Source organism: Cloeon dipterum, chromosome 3, assembly GCF_949628265.1.
Source record: "Cloeon dipterum chromosome 3, ieCloDipt1.1, whole genome shotgun sequence".
Lineage (NCBI taxonomy): Eukaryota > Metazoa > Arthropoda > Insecta > Ephemeroptera > Baetidae > Cloeon > Cloeon dipterum.
This window is the reverse complement of record NC_088788.1, coordinates 30,059,470-30,077,287: the sequence shown is the minus strand read 5'-3', so window position 1 is coordinate 30,077,287 and position 17,818 is coordinate 30,059,470. Positions and strand designations below refer to the sequence as shown.

The 17,818-nt window shown below is 43.6% G+C and overlaps 1 protein-coding gene across 2 annotated transcripts in view; it reads right to left on the bottom strand.

Annotated features, from left to right (window-relative positions):
• The window catches only part of LOC135939291 (inactive rhomboid protein 1), a 77,571-nt gene that overhangs the window by 38,186 nt on the left and 21,567 nt on the right, over positions 1 to 17,818 (bottom strand). For both annotated transcript variants that reach the window (XM_065483592.1, XM_065483591.1), the window contains exon 2: positions 10,355 to 10,382. The gene's annotated coding sequence lies outside the window, so the exon portion shown is untranslated. The remainder of the gene's footprint in view (positions 1 to 10,354; positions 10,383 to 17,818) is intronic.

Genomic DNA, 17,818 nt, shown 5'->3' with positions numbered 1-17,818 from the left:
TGAGCGGCGTTCGCTCTGTTTCGTGCGATGCACGCGGAAATTTCGCACGGTCATTTATTTCGCTCTCGTTTCCAGCCAAACAGCGTCCGAGACAAGGGGCTGGAATTCCCCTGGGTGGATGAAAAGCTCGCGGGGATGAATCAGGCGCGGTGATGCCGGGCTGGGCACTCGTGTGGGCATCAAAGTGAACGTGGGCGCATTCACTAGCAACCGCACAAAGAGATTGCTTTGAAAATTATTTTGGCTATCCTCCTCTCCCCGCGCTTTCTTTTTCTCTCTTGATGAAAGATAGTATCGCAACAACTCTACAGAGAACTAACTTTAGGCCAAGTGATGCTCGACCGATTCCCTTTCATGCAGCCGTTCACTCTCTCGCCACTTGGCCCACCAGCTGTTTTTCGCCGAGAAATAAAGACTAAAGTTTGCTTTTTTAAATCCACCTCCGCTATACTATGTTTGCCTCGAGAGTGTCAAAACTGTGAACAGAATATCAGCAAAACGTGGATAATGAGCGGCTTCAATTTTATCAACCGTGTTTGAAGGTTTCCGCAAACCCAATCCACTATTTTTTGTCCAGCTCTACGACCCGACTTTGATTTACCGTCCACAACCCCTTCTAGATCCAAATAATGGACATAGGAATCCAGCAGGCTGGGAGCCGATCAAAAGGCGGCAATCAATCGTTGGCTCGAAGCGATTTCCAAAGTTCTCCGCCCATCTGGCTGCATCGGCAGGCCGGACAATGATGGCCAAATTAGCCGTGAATGCTTGAAACGCGCAGAGACTAATTGAACCTGTTGGCGGACGGGTGGCGAAAGCGGCGGCTTTCAACCCCGAACACTCACACACCAACACACCCTAATTGAAAAGCCTCGGCGCACGGTCCGGTGGTGAGCATCCCCTGCGTTTTCTCCCCGGAGTAAGATGAAATTAGCTAGCCGCCGAGTGCAAGCAGGAATCTCATAGAGCCGTCATTTAGTTTAATTTATTTGTAAAGAAGCAGAGTAGAAGAAGCTGTAGAAGGAGAAACTGCGGCCCCTTTAGTGCCGAGCAAACCAAGCTCTGCTTTTAGTTCTCGCCAGTGCGACGATTGTTTGTTTCTTGCAGCGGGCGGGCGAGTGGGCAATCTCGTTTTCGTCGTCGACGACGGCGGCGGTTGCTACCTCGACATACATTATACTACCGTGCGGACCGGCGTGGCAGAAAGTAAACTTTTCGGTACACGGAGCTTTAATGCCTACGAAAGCCGCTGCTGACGCCGAGCTACATCGCGCAGAGCAGTTTTCATCGATTAACCTCGCCGGCGCGGCACGCGGATAAGGAGAGAGTCAGGGCAGAGTGAGAGCAGCGGCGAAGAAAACACGCTAGCTCGTTCTAATAATATTTTACCAAAAAATCCCCACTATTTATTCGAGAGCCACTCTATGAAATTTCCGTTTTCTAATCGAAATTTTTAAAACATGGGTTTGTTTTTCTGATACACACAATGAAAACACGACGAACAAGGATCTTGAATTTGCTGTCCTGATGATTTGTGTGTATTTGGCTCAAACTGAAACCCCCATTTTATATTCACTATATTCTAAGCTCCTTTGAGTGTGTGTGGGAATTTGACGCCAATATAACAATAATTTGCAGGAGTTCACAACTAATCCACGATCCTTTTTCCACCGCCCTGCGCGGATGTGTTTCTGGCTCTTTTCGGCCTGAGCCGCGCTGTATTGTTTTCCTTTCTTTCCTTTCCTTCTTTTTTTCCAGCACTCCCACGTCCAAGGATGGATATAAAAGCAATCGTTTTATCTGCAGCTGAGAAAGAAGAAAAAGGCTGTTAGTGGGATTGCATTTTAATTCGCAGAGGGCATTATTTCTGCGAGGCACAGAAAAGTTGAAAAGCTCGTATGATGTATTTCGCGTTCAAACAGGAAAGCCCTTTATGGAAAAACAGTTCCGCTGTGCCGGCAATTTTTTCATGAAAAAGCGTATTCGCAGAAACGCAGCAAAAAAACGGTAGGTATATGCTCCTTAAATGATTTACGTGCGGTTGGTATGTCTGAATTGTTCGCGATAAGCCAACTCGTTGCCCACTCAGCAACATTGACGTCAATTTCTTTGATTTCTTTGAGTTTTGATAGTCTCAGTGGGGGTACACCTATAGCCGTCAACTCCAAAAGTTGTTGACAGCTTGGTATTTATTTCATGGCTGACATATTTTTAACAGCCGCCGTCTCTCCTAAAATTTATGAAATATAAAGAGGGCGAATAATAAGCTCAAGCCTAAAAATCCGCGGAAAAAGTGCCCCATCAAATCGCAATAGTAGGTCGATATGAAATTCATTTTCAACCCCCCATCCTACCAGCTATGGCATCCAATTCCACTTAAGACGAACGTAAAATGCACTGATCTGAAATTTCATACATTACGCCACTCTCGATGTAATATCACACAGGAATATCAATGACTGAAACTTAACTCCGTCGCTTCGTTTTGCAGAAGCCAAAAGAATCAGCGGTTCACTTGAGTGCATCGTGCATTTAGTTTGTATGTATACATAAACTTGAAAATACGCGGAACGTAACACTAGCGTGTGGCTCCTTTAGCTCGCGCGTGTGTATAATATACATATGTATATAGCAGTGGAGCGGCAGTTTTCCGGCTTGGCTCATTCCGAGGGCGTCCGCCGATATTTTTCTTCGCACGCCGCTGAGACGGCTCGCAGACCCCAAACATGGTTGCATAGTCGGAACGGTTGGTTGGCCGCCGTTGTAAACTTTGATGGAATTAACTTGGCAGAGATGAACTGTTGCTGTGCTGGTGCGGAGTGAACGCGCGTGTTTTTGACATGCTATCTAGTTTGCAAAACGGCTGCTTCATTGTGATGCACGAGGGAGAGGCGCCTAATTACTAACTGGCAGCCGCCGCCATGCGTTTGACAGCGGCCACCGCAAAAGAACACCATTTTTGGCCGCAACTCCGCCGACTTTGTCACGAACTTTGACAACGCTGATGTGGCACGTTCAAAAGACTTGAATTTGCCTTCTGCCCCTAACTGCTGCCTATAGTCAGTTAGCTCTCATTGTCTGCCGTCAGGCTTTGCAAACTCTGTGCGACTGACTACAAAGCAAAGGTGGGTTGGAGCGACAGCCACAAGCCCATTTCACTGCTGCATGGACATGAGATTTTGTATCAATCAAATTTAGCCCGATACTCTCAACATGGATATTTTTGTGATCAAAGCCTGTCCAAAGTCAATGAAAAACGAGATTTCATTCAGAGTATGCATGAGCTGGAACGTGTGCTTTTCCTACACACACAAAAAATGAACTTTAATATTTTGTGTTGTAGGAAATTCTGATTTTTTGCTGTGTCTCACATTTTAATTAATGGCCGGGAGCTTCTGTTTTTACATAGCTAAAGTTTAAACTAACTTTCGCTTCAAAACACGATATCACATAATTAAAATGAAGCAGGGCTAAACTTCATTAAAAGCTTGACATTTCTATTTTGCTCAACACGTCTGATTGTAAGCCACGAACGAGCTTTTTGCAAAAAAATCCACATGGTGCAAACCCACCTTACATTTTGCTGCAAAATATTGAAGGACAGCCGATCAGTGTCTCAAAGGCCCTTTCAATCCTGGGCCTGGGCTAGAGTCCTTTTTTAGATATTCAAAATTATGTTTATTGCGGATCAGCAAACATCCCCACATCCAAAAATTTTATTCTCCGTGTGCCCAGTGGATTTACATCCATCCCATTCTTGAAAGCCCGTGTCTAAAAGACACAAATGGATTATAGAGTGGTAAATTTTAAATTACATTGCTCGGCGGCACAGTTTTCATCCCTCCGAAAGACGCAAGTGATAGCAAGATTATTCTGGGTTAGTTAACTTGTTGTTTACTAAATAACATTCACCTGAAAATTGTTGCTTTGTAATTAGTATAATCAAATAAAAAAAGTTGTGCTATGATTGATCTTACACACGAGGCTCGTCACAATTGATTCCTGCGTTGAAACAATCGTGTTCCAAATAGCTTGCTGCGCTAATGAGGAATGCGGTGTCGCGTTGATTGACTGACTGGGCAAACAATGACTAGCACGGGGCACACAATAAATCAGATTGCATTCAAGGGAGTTGACAATGGTCTGCTGGCGTTTGCACGTACTCTCATACGTACGTACGTATAGAGTTCTGTCGCACCGTGCACTGCAATTTAACACAAACACAAGTCGACAGCTTCTCTGTGCGCTGTCGTGCGGCCAATGTAAATAGGTGGTCGAGGGCGTATTAATTAGCGACTGGCCGAGCGTCCTGACGGCTCCTGCGCTGCGCTGCGCCATTTGAGCGGCGCCGAAATCAATTTCGATTAGGATTACGCACCGACGACGACTGCCCTGGCAGATTAATTTGCGATACGCGCGAACCGTAATCCCGGGAATCGGACGCGAGACACGCACTGTTTGGGATGGGCTGCCTTGTTTTTCCAGCTCATTTCCAGCCTGCAAATCCAGCAAATCGCCCGGGCCAAGCCGATTTAGTCCACTTCTATTTGCTTCCAGTATCGTTTGCCGCTGCGGTTCTGCATACATAGCCATTCTGTTTGTGTGTGTGAACAACTTTCTCGCAGATCACAGTCGATTTCGCAGACAGGTATGTTTAATTAAAGCAAGATTATGGGTAAACGTAAACTTGATTCAGAGAGCAAACTCGACCATTTCAAGCCGTCTAGCAAAAGGCGGTATTTGAACTAATTTCAAGAACAACAAGTTTGATAGCAGTTTCTACTGATAATTGAGGTAAACTTTTAATATTAATGATGCAATATAACAACTACTTTTTTCAATATATCTACTAAAAGCTTTTCCAGAGGCCTGTTAAATTACGCCTAGATATGAATAGTCAAAACTCAATGGGAACTAATAATAGGCTCTCTGCATTTTCCTCTTCACTACTAGATTGGTAAAAAAGAGACTTATCTATCCTATACGCGAATGAGGAATGTGAATGTAAATGTAAATTCATTCCGTTCCTAGACTGTGATGAAAAGAAATTAACTGTCTCAAGCCGCCAACGCAAAAATGAGCAGTGAGCATTGGTAGTATGGAGATATTCAATATTATGGCGATGTATATTGTCTGTCGTACGCATTTTGTGTCCAAATAAATACTTCATGCATTCATTTTTTATCGGCAGGTGAGAATAATTTCATAATTCACTTGTACCTAATCCGAAGGCACAAACTTTTCAACTGCACGACATGCTTGCCTCGTTAAAATATTCATCGTTGAGCGGAGCTACAAGAATGATCGCGCACACGTCTCAAGCATCCATCTCTCTTGATGAAGCCGCCTCGCGTTGTAATGCAAATATTATTGCTAACTGTGAGAGCACCGGGATGCAGCCCCGCATTTATCAGCGAGAGGGTGCATTTGCAGCATCACATAATTAAACATTAATGCTGGGAAAAGCAGCCAGCCGAGTATGAAAATGCGAGTTTTCTTCGCTTTGCCGAGCTAAAGGCGAGATTATGCAACCCGCGAGGGCAGCACCGTCAGCGGCAGCCAGGGCGTCGGACGTGTTCATTGGGTTGCATAACATTATAACTTCGCAGGCGTGTGTGGCGGCCGCATGACAAGAATTACGTTTGCGCTCCACTTGCTGTTAGGGAGACCAGACGCCTTCTTACTCGGTAAATAAACACTTTCAACACAGTCTTGAATTCAGCAGTTTGCGCTTTACAGTAAAGCCTCGATTTTTTTCAGCTCTGATTACGAATTCTTGTAATTAATTGTTCGGAGAGCAATGATCTGCCACAAAAGCACTAGGACAGCTTCGTTACCGAATTCTCCTTCCTGTGCAAAAAGCACTTGTGGCAAGTTAACAGTGATCAGTGACTTAAATCGTTCGTGATTGCGGCTCAGTGCGGCGAGAGATTACCCTGTAATTAATCGTGTTTGCAGTATTTTGCTTTCTGTAAGCCCATTATAGCATTAATTTAATTTAATTGTTTGTACTTGTTTATTTATGTATCTTGTATTGACTATATAAGAGACAAAGAATTATAAGCATGCACAAAATTAATGTCTTTGATAGTTTAAAAAATAAATCATATGTGAATATGATTTACGAGCAAAAATTAATGCATGTTGAAATTTATAAAATCGACCAATAAAACGTTTTCCATTTGCCAGGCGCCAGTCTGACCCAGTTCAACACCTTTATATTGACGCTAACGAAGCATTCCCAATCACGTGCAGTGACCTGCACATCATTATTGTCTGCAAACACGGAACTGCAGCTGGCACAGATGGCGGCAGTCTAGTTTTTCCATGGAAATGTTCCATGTTGATTATTCGTCCAGCGCTGAAGACATTAACTCACACCCGTGACTATAACATACACGGGGCCTTTTAAAACACACGGGCTGCAACGAGTCCGTGGAACGTGGTCATCCTATCACTAGCAGCCACCCCTCCCTCAGCAGCTCCATCCAGTTTCTCAGTATACATAGTGAGAATTAACTTTTATGTGCAGGCAACCGCTCGTAGACAGTTGATTTTTTCCTTTAGCAGAGTGCCGGAATTACTCGCGTTTGTCATATCGTAACGTTTTATGCAAATTGCTCTCTTCCGTCGTGAGAAAACACGGCAATAATTGTTACTGCCTTCGAGCGTGACGATGACGTCGGTGTGGCTTGTGCGAGTACTAGCGAGTTGCCCTCTGAAATATGTCTAAAGTTTTTCTTTCACCAAGGATGCGGGGTATGCAATCAAATTGGATTATCGTGCAAACTTTTAATGAAACCTTTCTCGCATGTAGCGGAGAATGCGAGGGCTGGAACAAAATAGTATTAATGGGGTAACTCAATTTCCCTCTCAGATGAGCAATTCGACATTCTCCACAAAAAGAGATATTTGGGAAATTCGCCCCTATTTGCACTAGGCGATTTTTGCGCAGCTCCCAACGGATTAGCCAATTTTACGATAATGAAAGCGCCACGAGATTATTTTATTCAATAGCATAGCGAAGCGCCCGAGGTGCGGTGAAATATTCGAGCGGCTACTGTTTGCATCAAACCACCGACCACTTCGCCGCCTGTGCACAGTCGTTAAAATTAACTGCACCGACCCACCATTAGACTTTGCGAAACACAGACGTTCTAAATGGCCAAACATGTGATGCGTTGGCTTTTTTGCTCCTTTTGGGTTGTATTACATGTTTTTTGTGCAAACCCCTTGAATTAAAGCTTCAGCTAACGGTAAAAAGGTGCCTTTTGCTGCTATATAAAGCGAGTGCCAATGACTGGTTTAATAGAGTAATGAAATATCAGAGCATGTGGAAACAACGCAAAGAGGAAGCACTCAATTCGTTGACATGATTGTTTTCCAAAAAAAAGCGACAGCTAACCACATTCCTTCTGAATTTCTGAATAGTAGAGGAAATATAAAGGAAATACATTAATAATCGACTTTCAGGAAAACACAGAACATCCATTTTGATGTGAGCATGAAATGTATGCTGACGTGTTAAAAGTGAAGGGCCGCCGAATTTCCGATTTCTTTCAATTTCGATCCAATTGAAACACGCCCATATTTCGAGCATCGGAACGGCAAACCCTTGAAAAAGTCGTGAATTTCGCAGCAGCGCGCGTGGCAACAAGGAGAACATTATGCTCGCACCCTTTCACATCTGCTTCGCTCCCGGTATAATTTCGCAAGAGTGGGTGCGCAATCAGCACCAGCGAACAAGGGGAGCTGCGTAAAAAAATACAACTTCTCGCATATTCGCACAAAAGAGTACAGGACGCGGGACGCGGAGCAAAGCAAACAAAACACGCATCGCGAAAAATTAATCGCGGATTAGCGTCCAGGTGTATGGAGAACAAAAAGTGGCACAATATGCGTGGGCGGGTGGGAACAGGATGGGGGTGCGCGCACACACACACACATACACAATAAGGGGGCGATGATGGAGAATGATAATTACACTTGGTGTGGCGCGCGGCGCACTCTTTAGTCCTTCATAAGTGGAGCAGAAAAATTTACAGCATCATTACGAGCAGCGAAGGACAATGCGAGCGGTTGCAACGCCAAAGAGCCTCTCACCGCCGTGCCCAGCGCCCGCCCAGAGTGCCTGACTCGTGCCTGCCTGCCTGCACAGGCCCTTTTACAGCGTTTTGCATGGCGACACATTCGTCCTCGACACCCAAAGAGGAGAGCCGCAAACAAACTAGCGTCCTGCTTTTCTCGATTTTAAAATACGGTTGCTAAGTAGCTCCATTTGCTGAACCTTTTTAAACATTTTTTTTACATTTCATTGAGACCGAGGCCAAGACGTAGAGCTGCCGGTCTGTCTCTCGTTTAACATTGTAGAATTATGGGACTGTCTTAGGTCTTACAGTTATTTTCCTCGTGCAAGACGCAAGATTTATTTTATGAATCGTTTTAAGCTTTGAAAACATCCTATTTTGTTTTTCCCCTTGTACTCAAATCTCTAATACCTGGTTTCCCAGTTCGCGCAGCTCAATTGCAGGTCTTTAATGCGCACATACATGACTCGCCATCTTTCTCTTATGTGCTTTCAGCGTCTCGTTGCTATTGTCATTACTCTTATTACGGCGGGCGAGTTATGGTGCGGTAAAAATTTGATCGCGGCCCCCTGCCTCGCACTGCAAACTCTGGTTTCCTCTGTTGTGATGGAAACTAGCGCATGAATCGCATGAGTGTTTGCGTCAAGTTGCAGTTGGTGGTTGTTGCAAAATGCATACTGTCAGCGCAGTTATTGCATTGGACACGGATATTGAAAATACAGAATAAATAATCTCGCGCTAGGCGTTTATTCACTGTGTTATATGTAAGCCTTTTGATCGAATAGTGTGTGGCTTTCCTCTTTACCATGGATTGTTTATTGATTCCGAGTTACGTGTTTGTGAGCAGACGCAATAAAGCACTCGAATAGTGCCGTTCACAGTTAATATTAATTTTTAAACATAACTTCCTCGTTATTTGTATTAACTCTTAGATGGGAAACGTTTTGTATGGATTTGATTTGTTGGACTTGTACATGTTTAGGTAACAAAAAAGACGGAACAATAATTGCGATTCATGGATAGTTACGCCAGAAGCCCCACAAACAAGTTTCAAAACTTTATTTAAAATCATCGCATTTAAATTTCACAAGTTATGGTAATCCTATATGGATATAAAGATTTGTTGGTAGAAAGCGTGTCTCAATTCCCATGTGGAAATAATATTTTTTAAGGTCAACAATATAATTGCATCTCACTGTCAGAAGGGTAGCTCGCATAATTATTTTTGTTCCACTTTTACTAGAGAGAGAAGCTGTCTAGAGTACCTCCACTTGTACTCTAGCAAACGTAATCACCAACATTATTGCACGATCCCGAAGTGAAAACTGGTGTTTATTTTACAAAGCGACGCAATAGCATGGCTAATTGGAGCCGTACCTGGAGAAGAGGCAATGTGGATTTATTTTCTGAATCAGCTTTGAAATTTTACAAGGGTGATTTGCACGCGACGGACGGCCTCAGCCCCGGGCTTGACCAATGCAAACATCCGTCGCGCATATTGAACACGCGCACAATAAAACGCGGCATTCGGCCATTAAGGGATGATGATTTTATTGCGCATATCTGCACAGGGTGTGCTCATTTGTATAGATAGATCGCGGGCCGAGTGGGTGGCTTCGCAGGCCGGCGCGGTGTTGTCCGCCGTCATAAATAAACATGAATCACTCCAACGGCTGGCTAGGCAGGTAGGTGAACTGCTCTGGGCGTCAGCGGTGCTGCTTGTATTCCGGCAGTGGCTGCGAGCGCGCGCGTTATTTATATTTATTGCGTACACACACACACACACACACACACACACACACACACACACACACACACACACACACACACACACACACACACACACACACACACACACACTCGCCCGCTTGATTATTCAGATCGAACTAGGATGCGAAAACGGTGAATTATAAAATCGGATGTGTCTGCAAATCGCGTTGACGAAATTTGCAATCATGGGAATAGATGCGGAATTGGATGAAATGCAAATTAAAGTTAGCATCCTGGATGGTGCATATTAAGAATGAAATCAATGAAGAAAATATAATTAACATAGGAGCAAGATTAGAATTGATTGAAAATCCCTATGAGATCCATATGCATTGGTTTTAGGGATAAATGATTTGAATTAATAATAAAACATAATGAGAAAGAAGTTTGTTTAAAATTTCAATACGCTCGAAGAATATTCCATTTTTTCAAAAAATAACAAGGAAGGCGTTCACGTTACTGGGTCCATTTTGACCCAATCTAAATAGTGTACTTACATTGGCCAATTGAGGGTTGATTCCTGACCTGCGAACATACAATTTGAGGTTAGATAAGTCGAAAAGAGTAGAGAGTGAGGAATGACTTTGAAGATTAAACAACTAGTCTCTCATTTTTTAATCTAAGTCGGTTTTTTTAACAGAAGCAGGAAATCGAAACAAAAGATCCTAAAAAAATGGCTGGTTACTCTTTGAGTGTGGCTGGTTTTGCTTTGAGATTCCCTTTTCATTTTGCAAATTTAACCAGCTCAATAATATGAATGAAGATTTTTAAAGTGATTTTTTACATTTTTAATATTAACGTGTAGATAATGTACCTGAGGATGCATCTAAGTAAGCTTCACTTCATAGGTTTATAAATTGTATAGTGCATGTCTCTGACAGGCGACTTTTGCCGTCAGACTTATTTCCCATTCGCATTTGCAACCCCCTCTATTTCCACCCTGTGCGATATAGAAATGTGTGCGTCGTTATATACAGACGGATGGCAAAACCCTCCATTTACTTTGACGCTTTTGCATCGATTTCTCAGCGCTCCTCGACAAAGTGTATTTGCTCTCGTAAAAACACTTGAAAGCGAATTACCGATTAGCCGAGGGTGAAATCGCCCTCTCGAGACAAATCCAGCAGTAACGATGATCTTTATGCCACGTGTTATTCGAACGCGGCCACACTCTATGGAGCACGTTTGCGAAACAAGTCGGTGTGAGAAATGCCTCTTTCGAAAAGCGCGCGTGCACACTTCCGAAATGGTTGTTACATACACACCTCTCCTGCAGCGGAAAATGGGGAGCCTCATTATGCCGCATTAGTTGGCTCAGAATCAGATCCACAACACCGCAAAGCTCTCTTATGTGGATAAACTCATGTTATGGGCCACACGCATTTATGCGTCCGAAAATGGGGCGGGCAGTGAAATTCAACTAAATTCTTAGCGTAACTTGGTTTTGTTGGAAGCCTCGACTATAGGTAGAATAATTTAAAAGTTAAAAGCTTGGTGGTATGGTTTATTTGTTTCCAAATCGATCAAGATTCAAAGTACTGATTAAAAGGGGTTTTGGATAGAGGGCACCGCCCTCAAAAATAATAATCAGCAGAACCGTTTTATTCTTAGAAAAAATGATGATGATCTTATTATTTACATTTTCTGCTTGATATAGTCACTGTCTATGATCCTGGTTTCCAGATCAAAATATTCATGTTACTTTAAAAAACATTTGAAATATTAGAACGAGCATCATGCATCAACGGTACTGTAGGAGCGGTAGTCGTATGAAGTAAAACACTCAACTACTGATTTTTAACTTGCTTAACTTCGGTTTATTAGACTGAGTGAACAGAGACCGGCCTAAACGGCTGGCCGTAAAGTGCGTCGCGAAGTAGAGTTTTATTTGAATCATATTTATTGCTGTGCATTACTAATAAGGGTGAAATTGGGTTTGCCTTTATTGTCAGAGTTTATTGTAAATTCTAATATCGATGAATTGAGGAAACAATTAGTCAGCTAATTAATGTTGTTAATTTAAGTACATTTTGAGATGGGGGAAACTTCTGGAGGTTTTCAGCACCATCTTAAGTGGGGGTGAGAAGTCACAAGAGCACAGGGCGCACTAGCACAAAGTGGGGGAGAGAGTCAGAGAGAGTCAGAGCCACCACAGTACCATCTATGGAAGTTGACGAGTGTCATATCCGAGCCAAAAAACGAAATCATGCAGCTTTTTTCGCTTGTTCCTTGCTTCGCATTTTTATGTGTAAAATTGGAGCTTTGTGATGTGAAAATTTTTAATTTTCTTCGCAGTTTTATGCTTTTCTGATCACTTTTGTCATCATCGTGCTCGATTCTTTACTTTTTTTGATACGTTTGCTTTTCGCAGCTGTGCTACCGGTTTTAGACACTCCTGATTCTCTTCTCATATAATTACATATTATGAATCATCAGACAAGTTGCTTCACACTGCTGCATCAACAACGAGATCATCGGACATCCGTGTCGAGATCGATGGCAATTTGAAGCGCAGTAGGCTCGCAACCATTTGCGTACACAAAACGCAACAAAGCCGGCCGTCGGCGAAGATTTATGCAACCGGCAGGCCAGCCCCCGAGCTGGAAATATGGCAATGCATAATGCAGCACATCGGGCAGAGGAAGAAGCCCGCTTTTACGGCCTGTATAATGCGCAAAGTTTTCGCTCTTGATGCAATAAATAAGAAGGCCCGGCGAATCGCGGGCTGGCTGCCGGTGATGGCTGCGCCTCAAATCAAACCTTGATGACTTTGGCTCTCAAGCATCCCTTTGTTCGCGCGTCGACGGCGGATGTGCGCCGCGCCCCCTCCAGCCTAAGCACTTCTCGAAAGGGTGGGATTTCAAATAAATTGGTTTTACGGCAGCCTAAGTGATTATGAAATTAGAGAGAGCTTCAGCAGCCAACTCCCGGCATCTTCTTCAATTGCATACTATTCGTGGAAACGGCACACATGTGAACAAGCTCCACTTTGCGAGTTTTGTTTTTATATTGTTGCTCAGCTTAACAACGCTAGATCGACGGAAATATACATTTTTACTTTAAATTGTATTCCAATAATCAATTCCTAGACATTCTAGAATGTAAATTAAGCACACAATCTGTATAAAATGAAGGACATTCTCACGCACTTTTCTCAATTCAGCAATAATAATAAATAAACACTGTGAAGCACACGATTTAAAACTTGCGCCACTATATTAGTTTTATGAATGAAAACTGCACTAACAGTAAGTTGCTTTTTATGCATCGCTGCCTTAATTTGCCTGGCTGCTTCTGTAAATGCCACGAGTTGGTTTCGCCAGAAAACCAGCAGCGTGTTCCACCGCACACTCGTCATTTCAGCGATGCAGCTGGTGGATGGCGGTGGCGTTTTTAAAACCAACTTTCCACGAAGAAGAGCTCGCAATTAAACTACGCCTCGTCGGCTGCTGCATCTGCATAATTGCGCTTCAGCTTGGTTTTTCTGGAAAACTTTGATTGCAAAAATTCAGCAACAGCAGCGGGTATTAACTCGAGAGACGGACACTGCGCTTCATGTGAGCAGCTTGCAATTTACGTGTACTCGTTGCACGGGATTAAGCACAAAACCTATTTATGCTCAGATTATTGTGCGATGGGATTAAATCCAGGCAATTACGTGCAAATTGCAGAGAGTTTGATTTTCTGGGAAACGTTTCCAACTGAGTGCTAGCCTTGGAGCAAAGCAATGCACTCCAGGAGCGACGTTCAAAGGCAGATTATTGCTAAATATATGTTTAGAAAATCAGCCTTTGGTGAACTCTCAAAATCAAGTGTAATTTAAGACTCTAAAAAAAGGAACGTGTGGTATTTTTGCGAGAATGTCAGAAACGAAAACCAAACAAACGCTTGTTTTATTATTATTGCCGCGCAAGGGTATAATCTACATCAAAAAGCGTTTTTTTCCCTCTCATTTTTATCCAGCACGCGGTACGATTTGGCGAACAATAGTTGCCGGTGCGTGAGCCGGGTGCCGGAATAAATTAATTAAATTGGTATGTGCGGCACGCGTTAACCAAAAAAGCAGCTGAATAAAGGGCAACACGGATCGGAGTGAAAAACGCGTAGCGGGCCGATCATTTATTTAGGCCGCACGCACATCAAGATTCCACAAACTGCAGCCGTAAATTTGCGTTCTGCTGCTTCTCACCGGACGATTCTTTCTGGTCGCCGACACCTCGCCTCCATCACGCACCCCTCGACCCGTCTTTCCGTGTGCAGTTGGAATGTGCGAGCGCGTTATGGGTCTCAGGGCACGTGCACTTCCATATTACAACACAAACGGCGCCAAGCATGGCTCTTTCTGGCCTGTGACGTGCCGCGATCGATTTTCCTTCCACTCGCTCGGCGGCCTGCGTACTTTGCCTGCTTGCCTCTGCCCTGCTTGCTGCCATGCCACCCCGACGAGGGCCGGAGAACGCCGCGTGGCGCCGCCACCGTCGGCCCCGTGTGTCGGAGAACCAAAGAGATCGGTACTTCGCCCTTTGGCTCATGCTCACTATGCCCGACACCCGCCTCCCAAACTCTTTTGGCCCCGCATTCTGGAGCAAAGAGCCCCTCTTTCTCGCTTCTCTCTTTCTAGTCTAGAGAATCAATTTGGCGGCTTCTCTGATTTATGGTGTGGTAAATTTTTTGCACCATCTTTTGAAGTTTCCCTCCGTCAATATCCTTAAAAAGCGCGCGTGGGTTTCTGCCTATAATACGCTTGACCGTCTTGGCTTTTTAATCTCTAGTCGTTAATGCCTCTCTCATTAAGTTCATCTATGGTTTCCTGATGATTTTTGTCCGCGCGGTATGCGACTTTTGAGCGTGTCCCAACGACTAGAAATGGGTTTGCTCTCTGTCGAGTGTCGAGTGCATGGTCGCAGAAAATTAAACTTTTGGGAGCGGTCTCGAGCATACTGTACACAGTTCCCACTGTTTATTTTCACCCACAAAGGGATCTCGTGAAATGATGTTTGAGTATGCTCTGTAGAATTGTTTAATTGTCTTTGAATTCTGGGAATTCCAGAAACGTCGTTCACAGAGGCAAAATTGACTCAAACAAATCAGAACAATGTTGATAATCTATACGGGTTCTATATAAAACGACTGTGGGTAACACAAAATAATTCATTTCCTTATAAAAATTTCATGACGGTTAATGTGAACTTCCGTTTATTGATAGTTGGAAAGTGAAATTGGAGCGCAATTCCATTTGATGGCAGCGTTTAAAAGAATCAGCTGCTGGAGTATGAAAATGGAAACTGCCAATTCACTGCTGGGGTCATTTAGTGGCATTGCCAGGCACTCCAGAATTTCCGCAAAAGTAGTAGAATAGCCTCGCGTAATAAACTTACAAATTACACGCTGCAGGAAATGAAATTCGCCATTTCCGTCCCCTGATGATTGCCGCCCTCTCGTACATAACCCTTGCCCACCTCCTGGGGCCCCCGCATTATTTCTGTTAGTAACTCTCTTTCGAATAAAAACATCTCTTCCACCTGCAGAGGCGGCTAATACGGTTTCCAATTTGCGAGGAGAGCCTCGCGCACAAAACACAGAGCAGCGAGCCCCTCGAGCGAGTGTGCGCCCCCAAAAGAGCCCCAGCCCCGGCGTATTAGAGGGCAGAGAATCCAAACAGCACCAACTTGCATGATCCGCTCGTTCTCTATTGCCATACTCGGCGCGCTTATCGCCGGTGCGTGCTTTTGAGCCGGCCGAAAGAGATGTCCCGATAGAATTGGGGGAGCACGATTTTTGGCAGGTCTACTTCTGCTGTCGTTGCGGTGGTGCTCATGGTATCAGCAGCCCTTTTCTTTCTCTGCTTGTGTGTATAAATTTTTATATACCTGTGAGCCACATGTGCGCACCTCGTAGCAGATAAAAATGGAAGCTGCGCCTGTTTTATTTTGCGTCGGCGATAATTTCCTGCTTTATGTGTTTTCCCGCGCGCATGGTTCGCCTTTTCAATAAATTTCGTACCACTAGCGGTGCTTTTACCGAAGGCCGAACGGGGAGATACAATATATAATACACACAGGGACGATAGGGACGGGCGAGTTTATCTGGAGGCAAAGTTACGGCGGAGATTATCTTCGATCGCATTTAAATTAGCGCTTTTTGCACTTGGAAAGTGGAGGGAACGCGGATCGAGAGTGCACTCTTTCCGAGATTGCTAATGTAAACGACCAAGTGAATTTGCAGCGATAAAAAGTTAGACAGCAAACTTGTTTTGATTGGAAAGTTTGTTCTCCGCGAAGTTGGTCGCTGCTGTGAAGAACGAGCATAAAATGTGAATTATGCAAGAGGCACGCTCGTAGATCATTCGCCCTCGTTTATTGCCTGCCGTTAAACACTCAGCAGGCTGGAAGGCTCCGATCAGAAATATAAAGGGCAGGAATATGCATGTATTTGTCAGACTGTACGTCCAGAACATCCATTTGGTGGGAATAATACCGTTTGATTTATGCTAAACGTACTTGACTTATTTTGATAAGTTTCAAGAAAGAAAAACTCCATAAGCCGATTACACAAGTCTCCGTAAACAGAGGGAAATATTTTAGAAAGTTAAATTTTACTTACAATTAGGAACATCATTTAGGAAACAATTAATAAAATTTTAAATGAAGTAATATTAAATTACTCCATTTACTTTACATTTAACCGAAATGTTTGGCAAATAAATAAATTAATCAACTAGTTAAACATTAAATATAGCAAACGCTGCCTGAATACATACGAATTATTTTTACGTTGTACACTGCTGCAACATGAAAGGGTCCACCCAGTCCACCGACCCCGGCAGGCAGTTTTACCAGGCTGCTGATGTTTGCAAATTGAAATTTCCAATTACGCATCACCATTTGAAAATATGTACGTTGGGCGGGCAGCATGCAAATTAAATTGCCGCCCGGCGGATTGGAACACGGGAAAAGTGTGTTATGTTATTAATTTGTATATATCGGCACAGGGCTCACTTTGTACAATTACCCACCCGCATTCACATTGGGCCGGGCGGAGGACGCGGTGCGAATGTGAAACTCACACTCGGCAGCATAATGCCCGCCGGGCAGGGCAACCGGCTTTGATATAATATAATGAAGCAGCACGGTCCCAGTTTTGTGCAAAAGTGCAATCGTAGCACTCTCTGCCGGGTTGCGTGATGTGAAACTTGAATCAGCGCCACCCGAGAAAATGAACTTATGCACAAACACATTTGCCGAGTGGATAGACGAGACTCGGTTCTTTATTGTCATTCGCATCATGCACCCTACTCCGATTCTAGCTGCCCGGGGGAGGTTTTTATGCTCCTACTTATAGTGCGCTCGGAGGCGGAAAATCGATTGGCATAAATAGTGGCGCGGTTTTAAAGCTGGCGAAACGCATGTGGATCTGCGTTGGGCATTATTTTTTTCGGAGCAGGCGAACGACCTCGGTTGTTCAAGATTAGGAATATATACGAGGCCTTCGCAATGTAGCTCGTGGAAATAGTGTGCGCCGTGAAGTGATAATAAATTTTCTATGAATTTAGATTAACCGTTAATGCGGGTAATGCGCTTCAAAATCATACGTAAGCCCATCCTAATAATAATTGCATTATAAGGGGCAGGTGATATTACGGGTGTGGTATTGTGGAGGTACAGAGAGGTAGACTGAAAAGCTTTTCCCCAAAGAATTCAATAGAGCCGCAGGGCATGTACTTTGCTTCGTACAAAAAGCTCTGGAGCGTGTGGAGCTTCTGAATATATGCATGATATTAAAAGGTTGCCATTTAGTACGTAGTATTAGAATCCTTTCGTCACTTCCTTTATGAAAACCAATTTTCGTTCAAAATTAAAAGCTATCCAGAATTTTTATTTTGGAACAGGTTAATTCTGCTTTTTATTGTGTTTCGTTTTTTAATTATTCTATCATTAATAAATTATTAATATTTTTTGTTT